The sequence below is a fragment of the Cibotium barometz genome, chromosome 19 (assembly GCF_041138505.1).
Source record: "Cibotium barometz isolate CiBa-2024 chromosome 19, ASM4113850v1, whole genome shotgun sequence".
Classification (NCBI taxonomy): domain Eukaryota; kingdom Viridiplantae; phylum Streptophyta; class Polypodiopsida; order Cyatheales; family Cibotiaceae; genus Cibotium; species Cibotium barometz.
Window position 1 is genome coordinate 40,283,818 of NC_141064.1, and position 9,569 is coordinate 40,293,386.

The following is a 9,569-nucleotide window of genomic DNA, read 5'->3' on the forward strand; positions in this document are numbered from 1 at the left end:
AAAACCTCCCAAAAATCAAGGTTTAAAAGCTTTTAAAAAATAAACTGAAAAACTAAAGTATAAATCATACAGACCCACACTAATTAATTAATGCCTACCCAATGTTTGAACTTTGGGTGCCTTTCATACACAAGGGCGCTTACAATGAAGAGAATAAATTGATTAGTTAATATTCCCTCCTAACTTTTGCCCTTTTATGTGTTGTCGTGCCAGCGCCCTTCAGTTTCGTGCAGCATTCTACTCATCTCTGTCTCTGATATAACCCAATTGCATTGTTTAAGTAGAGGTTCTCCTCACTGTGTTGTGAGTGAGCATCTTAGAGGTCACCAGTGCTTGTTGTAGAGTTTTCTTCAGCTGGTAATCAAAGAACCTTCATCGCTTGTTTCCATTAGAGTTTTATGTCCTCTGCATTTGTAGGCCAGAATTCTCCATAGCCTGTTTCAATTAGGGTTTCTCAGTTGGAAAAATTTCTGTAGAAATTCCTGTCAACTTTCTGAACCTGGTCTTTTTATGTTAGGCTTTGTCCTAACGCAAGCAGCATTTCCACAGCCATGGTTTCTTGCCCTAATTTTGAAAGGAGAAAGCCCCAGTCAGGGATTTTTCGGCAGCAAAACCTTACTCAAGGCTTCTGAACGCAGAAGAGGGTTTCCTGAAGCACAAAGCCCTATTTAAGGGTTCTAAAAGAAGGAATTTCCCGGGAACCTTAATTAGGGTTTCTTTCTGAAGATGCTGAGCAACGAGAAGTTTCGCCATAGCCGGAGGCTGAGAGTGGCGCCACATGCCTCCATCGATCGCGTTTCGAGCAGCAGTAGGGAGCTTCTGGCGATGAAGGCGAGCGAGATGGAGGCGGCAGAGGCGGTGCTGGTAGGCAGTCTCTCTCTCGTACCGGCACAGAAAATCCATAACCGGAGGGCAAGAAGGGTTTTCACCATGTTCAGGTCCATCCTGGACCTCATCCCCTTACCCCCCATGGTATGCAGGTCATGGCTAGCATTGCCTGCAGGCCGCTCAGACCATCCCTCCTTAGGAAATAGGGTCACAGGTACCCTCTTTGGATATAGAAAGGGCCATGTCTACTTTGCTGTGCAAGAAGACCCTAGAGCTCAGCCTGTTTTACTGCTAGAATTGGCTACCCCTACCAATAGCCTTGTCAAGGAGATGGCCTCTGGCCTTGTCAGAATTGCCCTCGAGTGTGAGAGAACACAGAACAGAGGTAAATTGTTTTTAGAGCCTGTCTGGACCATGTATTGTAATGGCCGAAAGACGGGTTATGCCATCAGAAGGGCTTGCTCCGAGACAGATTTGCAGGTTCTGACCCTTGTTCAGGCGATTTCCATGGGGGCTGGTGTGCTTCCAAAGGGGGATGAAGAAGGCCCTGATGGTGAGCTCATGTACATGAGAGCCAGATTTGAGAGAGTTGTTGGGTCTAAGGACTCTGAAGCTTTCTATATGATGAACCCTGATGGCACTGGGGGACCTGAATTGAGCATTTTCTTGCTCCGAATATGAATTGACTGCTGCAGAGAAATGTGGAAAACATGCTGGATTCTTCCGATTGATCAAATAAGTTCAATATCTTGTGGATCGAGATCTCCACCTTCATGAAATCTGCCCAACAGCTAAGAAGAAAAGGGTTTGTGAGGGGCTTTTATTGTTTTCTTGTGTTGTAAACTGTGGGCGGCAGGCTGCTTTCTACTGCCACCATGGTTTTTTTAGAGATGGAAGCCTCAGTTCAAGCAGTTTTTGCCATTAAATTTGGCTGATTAAAAGGAGCTAAAGCTTGGATTTACGTGCATTTCCAACGTGTGGTTTTTGCACATGCCTTCATATCTGATAACGTGACTTTGTTTGGGATGCTTCAAATAACTGATTTGAGTTGATTCAAAGAAGGCGTGGGGCAATTGGAGCTTGGGATATGTTTTGCTGCACCTTAAGAGGCAAAGCTCCCATGTACACACTGCTGTAGATTTCAACACCATGTAAAATTTGACCAGGTTTTACCAAGTTTAATTTGTATAACGTTTCACCATACAAAGAGTCTAGAATAAGGATGATTTTGCCTATCATTCATGCATGGTAGTCTGCTACATGTTAATGTTGAGCCTAGTTGTCACATGATGAGATTGTGGATGCATTTTTTGTGATGTTTTGGGGATGCTGTGTTTAGTGGGTTGGAACGTTTTGACCACTAACCATTGTGTGTATTGGCCCCCTTCTTATGGCCTACATAGTCCAGCCTTACTTGATCCTCTTCTCCTCTCATAAGGGCTCTATGCATGACATCTTACATGGAAAAGAGTGCTCATGATCTTTGCTCCACTACTGCTTCTCTGACGGAGGCAAAGCTAGCATCATCTACTTCTCCACTTGTAGTAAGATGGGTCTTTATGGAGGGAATGCTCCAATCTTTTTACTCCTATGTATTTTAACTCTATAGCTATTTTTTGTCCTTTATTGCTTGAACCATATCTACACAGCCCAAGTGATGACACTGTATGTTGTCCTATATGCATTGGAATCCTTGTGGCATTCACTGGATGCATTGTTTGCAATTCACTTGTTTGTCTGTTTAGACGAGTGCTTAGCCAGCCTTCATCTTTCATGCCGCTGACAAATCCTATGATTCCACCTTGTGTTTGGGAGAAGGGCAGGCTTGCAGGGCTTATCGAGGATGCATTATGCCCAGACTTACGCATGCTCTCTATGTGAAGCTTTTAGAGGAGTTCCTGGCCTTTGATGCAGCTTGACAATTCCTGTGAGACCTTGTATGGGAGACAAGGGTAAGCTGGCAGGGTCGCCTGATAATGTATGCAGTGGGCATGGATGGGTGATGTTTTTGTGAAGCAACCCTACTGAGAGGAGGTATTAATGGTAATGGGGTTGGATATACATAAAACTTGGGAATTTTCTGCTGTGTCATCAAAAATGTATTATTAACATTTTGTGGTCACAGTTGATGCTTGCTGATCAGAAGATGTGCATGCAAACTTCTGGCTACCTTGTAATGTGTCACAGAAGCTGTTAGTGGTGGGCTGAGAACAACCACAAATGTTAGGATGCGAAAGGTGGTTTCACCTTAAGAAGATCAGGCAGATAGAGCTACGGGGCTTGTTGTCACTCTCTTGTGACTCTCACTCACAGCAAGTGTTCGATGATTTTGGATGTCAACTACCCCATATAAGTATAATGCATAAAGGTATTCTTTGTTCTAGATGGTCAATCAGGTGTGCTTATGTAGATTGCTGGAAATGGGCTTGACAGTAAGCATGCTAAGGATGTATATCCCTTGTGTAGAGTGCCTAAAAAGGGCTATAAAGCACTCTCTATAATGGGTGTGAGAGCCTGGTGGCCCATAGTTATATGCCTGTAATTGTCAATTTGTCATACTGGGCTAAAATGCAGACTGTTTGTGAAGCCTTCTAAGCTGTGTGGTAGAAAAGCACTGCACCATTGGCATACACGAGACAACTGTCTTATATCCCAAACAATGCATGTGTTTTAGTGCTTGAAGCCAAGGCAGAGAGGTACCACACATACACCCATGAATCCTTCTGTACACACCCAATTGTGTCATCTACTAACAAGGCAGCTTTGTGGGCTCATCTCCCCCCAAAAAATAACCAAACCTTCCAAAAAGGAAAATACTTTTAGGCGATTTTTGAATTAACCATTTGTCAGATTTCATTCTTAGTTGTAGCATGTTTATATATTTAGGGTTTTTAGAGAGAATTTTATTGGCGGGTGGAACAGGCATGGGTGTTTTGCTTGCAGTTCATGTCTAGATCAATCCTCACCATGAACATATTTGCTTGTAAGGGTTTTAGAGGTATTAGGATAAGGTGAAAGTTAGATATAATGTCCAATGTTAGTAGTTGTGCTTGTAAAGAGACAAAGTTGAGGGGAAAAGGAGACCTTTGTAACCGTTTGCATTCAATAACAATGTCCAAAGGTAGTGGTGCTTGTAAAGAGAGAGAGTCGATGGGAAAAGGAGACCTTTGTAACCGTTTGCATTCAATAACAATAGGTACTTTTTTTAATCTTTTCTTGTCTCCTTCAGGTTTAATAATTGCTCCTCCAGTTGTAACAATTGGTATCAGTGCTATAGCTTAGCTTGAACTGCACCATTTGTAACAATTGGTATCAGTGCTAGTTTAGCTCGAATTGCACACCATTAGAAAGAAATTAACACTCCTTTTAGTGCTAGCTGACCTTGAATTGCACCATTAGCAAGAAATTAACTTTAACACCTTTTTAGAACATCAATTAGTTTTCTTTGCTTGATTAGATTCTCTAGTCATTACAATCGTGTCTGAGCAAAGAGGCAAGCGCAACGTTCTCCAAATGGCAAAGCTGGAGACCTATGGAAATCATCCTTGCCTTCACAGATCGGACACAGGCTCGAGCAAGAACGCCTTCAGTCAACACAAAATTTTGATGCAGCGTTTTCTCTCGCAGCCCAAATACCTGCAAAGGACTCTTGAACTTACTTGTCTGACTTGACCAGATCAACCACAGCACTCAGTCCACCAGTTCCTTCGAGCATCAGCTGCCCATCGGCGCCACTTCTCGAAACGCTGCTGGCGGGCCTCGCAAATCTGCATTAACAGGCGCTCTGCATTGTCTTTTTCGTCTTGTTTACCTTTGAAGTCGGTTTCATACCTGAGTTTCTAGGGTTTAAAAGAAGGTTCTTGAAGTGCATTCAAACCTCATATAACACTTTACACCACTTCACACAAAGCGCTTAATGCAAAATAATGTGGCGCTTCTTACATCATTTTTTTACTAGAGCTTGAGGTCAAAAAATTGTCTTAAGAAAACTTCTAGTTTATAGAAAAAGTGTTTCAGATGATCATTGTATGAACATCTCCATCCAAATCTTAGGGTTTGAAACTCACAAACCTTATTGACTAGGACAATTCGCATAATGATTTCTCTATAAAGGGTTTTAGGTTTTACAAAATCAAAGATTTTATGGGCAAAGTAATGTGCACGATTCCTCCAGTAAACTTTCTAGAGGATATCAAAGATTTCATTCCATTGGAGCACTCAGAAATAGAGAGTTCCATTTCCTCTATGTTATGGTCCATTCAATCTTCTTGATCAATCTAGGAGCAACAATAGCATCAAAGCCCTTTAGCCTCTCTTTTGTCTTTGTTTTTTTAAAATATAAATTTGATGACTTTGAATTGGTGGAGAGAGGGGTTTCCTTTAAAAGAGCTTTTCAAATTTTTGTTGGTATGGATTTTCGAAAAGAGCTTCGCAAGAACATTTTGCTAATGAGAAGGCCAACTAGGGTGCTATCAAGATGAGCAAGTAAGGCACACCAACAAAAGGGTTAGCTAAGGCTTAAGATCTTTCCATTGTAAATCCATGGAAGAAGTAAAAGTGACAAGGTAAGTTTGAACTTCCATATAAAAGACTATACGACAAAAAGTCTACCAAAGGACAAAAGGGATAAGAAGAAATCATCCAAGATATTCATGATGAACCAACCAAGATGGTTAACCATAAGATGGTGACACTACATTGGGAACATTTTACGATGATGTTTTATGTAGGGTCTAAAAACTTAATATCGACATTTTATGTAGGATCTAAAAATGTCCCAACAATCTTGTAGGCAATTAGGGTCTCAAGCATCATCTACTTTCGGAGCTTTGGTCAATTGTTCTCATTTCCTAAAAAAAAGACAAAGGCAACCACTAGTCATTAACAAAGGCCAATAGTGAGGGCAAGAGATAGATCAATACCTAGAGCTACTAAGTCATGGTCTAGAATGGGTTTGTGGAACTCATGAACTTTCACGTTGGGAAGGATTGAATGATGGATATATACCAAGGGCGTGGAGTTCAAGGTTCCACAGTTGTTCTTGTGAAAGAACAAAACAAGAATATATTTTGTAAGTAGATTTTGAGCTAGACTAGTCCACTAGCTACTTGGGAAATCGATTGTGCAACCACATGATTAGTTCATGTATCCACCCACTAGATTAGTTCATGTATGCACCCACTAGATTAGTTTAGAACCACCCATGGACTTCAATTAAGATGAGTTAGAATGATAGGCATATTACAATTAGGCAAACCACACTAGTGTGATCATTTATATTAATGAAAGTGAGCTTGTGAGAACAAGTACAAGCTTGAATCTTTACAATTCATATTGAAAGATCACAACTTACGTATGCAGATAAGCATATAATGAACACATAATTGTATCCACCCACATGATTAGTTCATGTATCTGTTCACAAGATAGTTTAGAACCAGCCACATAATTGTATCCACCCACAAGACTGGCTTAGAACCAGCCCCCCATGGACTTTAATTAAGATGAGTTAGAGCATCATGCATATTGGAATTAGGTGAAACACACCAGTATGGTCGTTTATATTAATGAAAGTGAGCTTTTGAAAACCAGTACAAGCTTGAATCTTTACGGTTCATATTGAAAGATCAGATCTTACATATGTAGATAAGCATAGAATGACCATAATGAACACATAATTTTGATAGCAGCTACTAGCCGACTAGGAGCATTGGTGTATATATATACGTTGGTAGCCGAATCATCATATTCATCTGCTTTCCTCAGTGTTCGACTTCATAGACTTTATAGAGAGTTTCTCTCTGTAGGCAAATTGTACCTAGGAGTGTACAGCACGTCACATGGATGTGTTTTGACATCTTCATTCTTAGTACTTCTTGTATTTGAATTTGAACTGATTTTACTTCTTTCTTGTAGATAATACAGTGCAATAGTTTTGGACTTGTATATGTTGTATGTGTGACTCCTCTGCACTCTTTTTTCTATCTCTAGAAAACCCTAGCACATAGGCACAAGTGTTCTACAAATTATGTATCAAGAGTTGACGTAAATGCCATAATTCTATGTCTGGATGTAGATGGTAGGTCACATATGAGATCCTCTATGATTTTCTTTTCTTCTTAGATAGTTGCTCCATTTTAACCTCCTTTCCCTTCTCATTTGCATGCATTTCCATATGTGTTTTGTGTATGTGTTATTGAAGATCGTCCAAGAGCTAATAGCTTTTCCTTGGGGACCCATCTTTGTGCAACCTTTTTTTGAGTTTGAGCCTTTACAAGCTTTTGTTTAGTTATTTGCATTTTCAAGCTTGATGGAGTCGATACTACCCAAGTGATGTCACATTTGTTAACCAGTGGGAACCCATGTACCCTTCTTCTTTGAGACTTCGGCTTATGATTACAAGGACTTACTAGCCTTTGTTGGCTATCCGTTTTTGGTAGTATAATCATGTTTGGCCGATATTACACAATCGTGCTGCATTAAGGCTCCATTCATCCTAATCTAACAAGTTGTGCACTTCCCACTTCAATACCCAAAATCTATTTTGGAATATTGGGTACTAGGAAACCTCAATTGCCTTTTATCCACCCATCCTTGCGCTAAATGAAGACTGTTGTTGCATTCTATTGTGGTACAAACCCTAAATGAAGACTTGACTTCTGCTCACACATAGGATGAATAGGACTTTCCATTTTTAAATGTGAATCCTTACGCTATCAGTTTAGATGCTTGTGTATTCCTGAGTGATGACATTATAGAATGAGGGTTGATGATTATAGGGGTTCCTCGCTCATCAAAAGAACTACAACCTTGCCATTCAAGTAAAGAAAGTTCCAAAGTATTGTCACCCTAATTGATAGTGCGTCTGCTATTATGAGCCATCCAAGTATGACTTAAGATAATCTCCTTAGTCATCTAGCCTGCATCGTCACCCTGATTGATAGTGCATGTGTTTTGAGCCATCTAAGTATGACTTAAGATACTCTTCTCAATCATTTAGCCTACATTCCTAATATAGAAAGTATGTCACCCTAATTGATAGTGTTTCTGTTTTGAGCCATCCAAGTCTGACTTAAGATAATCTCCTTAGTCATCTAGCATGCATTCATAATATAGAAACTACTTTCCAAGGGATTATTACAAATGTAGTACACACCAAACTGAGAGCTACGTAAGACTCTACCACTTCTCAAGTGCATAGAAACACTGCTCGAATGAGTCTACACTCAGAGGGGCCATTTGTCATCAACACAATGTCTATTTATCTAATATTTCTTGGCTGGTGTGTGGAAGGTAGAGAATTACTCCTCTCTTGCACCATTTTCAATTTCTTCTTCAAAGTTATTAATACCATTGTCCCAAGATTCATCAATTGCACTCATGTCAGTCTTGTTAAATGAGAATGGCAATCGATTGATCATATTCAGAAAAGGCTAGTAATCTTGGAAAGTTGTTACCCTTTATTTAGTCAACAAAGTAATCCCCTATATACTAATCTTAGGAATATCTAAAGGTAGTTATGATGAATTTCACCGTAATTCCAAGGATGCAACACAATTGGATGTACACGAGATTTTCCTCCCAGCCTTGATCCTAGGATAGTCATCTATTAAAAAGGTGATACCTCTTAGCTCGAACTACGAAATATCTAGGAAGCAATTGTAATATTCAAAATTGGACACTTACATGTAAATCCCTTATGCATGCAAAGTATGGATCTTCAATATTTGTTACAGGTATATATTTTATCATATTTTTGATGAATTAATAATCATGGATAAAATATGCTTAATTTAATTTGTGCAAGATTCAGTTTAATGGAATGTGCAAATGTGCACAAGATTGTCATATGTGCAAATGTGCACAATATTATCATATGTGCAAATGTGCACAAAGATATTTTATGTAATAAGGCCCATTAGCAATTACATTCGGACAAAGGTTTTTATATGTACAAACCTTGGGAGATTTCATATGGTTAATAATATGTAAAGTAATATCCCTAAAGTGGGAAAAAGCAAGCCCAATTTCTACGCACATCTATTCTTAGCTCCTTGGGATATTTTTATGAATAAAATTCTCTAAATACTCAAGTCGTGGAAGTGGAGTTACATGGGAGGGGAGATTGCACCCAATCTTGTCTTGATGGTGATGGTATTCTATTTCCCTTGCCTTGTGTTATGCTATGTTATTTATTTTTCAATTTAATTCAAGTCTTTGTTTCAATTTTTGATGTATTTTGTGAGTTTTAAATTATTTCTTCAACAAGAAGTACAAAAGGGTCCTCTGATAGTGGTATCAGAGCTTTGGTTTAATTTAATCTTCTTGAAGCCTATTAAAGACTTGTGGACAAAGAGGTGAAAGAGACAAAAGGCACATGTGATTTTGGTATTTTTTTAATTTAATTTGAAGAAGAATATGTTTATGTCTATGTATGGTATTTTTTTAATTTGATTTGAAGAAGAATATGTTTATGTCTATGTATGGTTGAAAGAAGGCTTGTTTTTAACCATTGGATAACAAATCCCCATAAATCCATTGTCCAAAGGGTAAAGCCAAGGTGAAAAACCATTAGTGGATTTCTTGAAAACCATAAAACCACCTTTAATCTCTCTAATGCTCTTCATAATCCATCCATATGGATTGAATCAGCAAGGGAAGGAGCACGGAGAGCCATAACAAGATTGCTAAACCCCTTGCAATGAGAAATCCATAATGGAGGGTGCTTAAGCTCCTACAAG

General features: G+C 39.3%; 1 pseudogene across 1 annotated transcript; it reads left to right on the forward strand.

The window, feature by feature from the left end:
* The first annotated feature begins 203 nt into the window (after positions 1-203).
* LOC147628585 (protein MIZU-KUSSEI 1 pseudogene) lies at positions 204-2,939 on the forward strand (annotated as a pseudogene). The gene has a single exon (XR_015268145.1). The product of XR_015268145.1 is annotated as a protein MIZU-KUSSEI 1 pseudogene (transcript).
* The last annotated feature ends 6,630 nt before the right edge of the window (positions 2,940-9,569 follow it).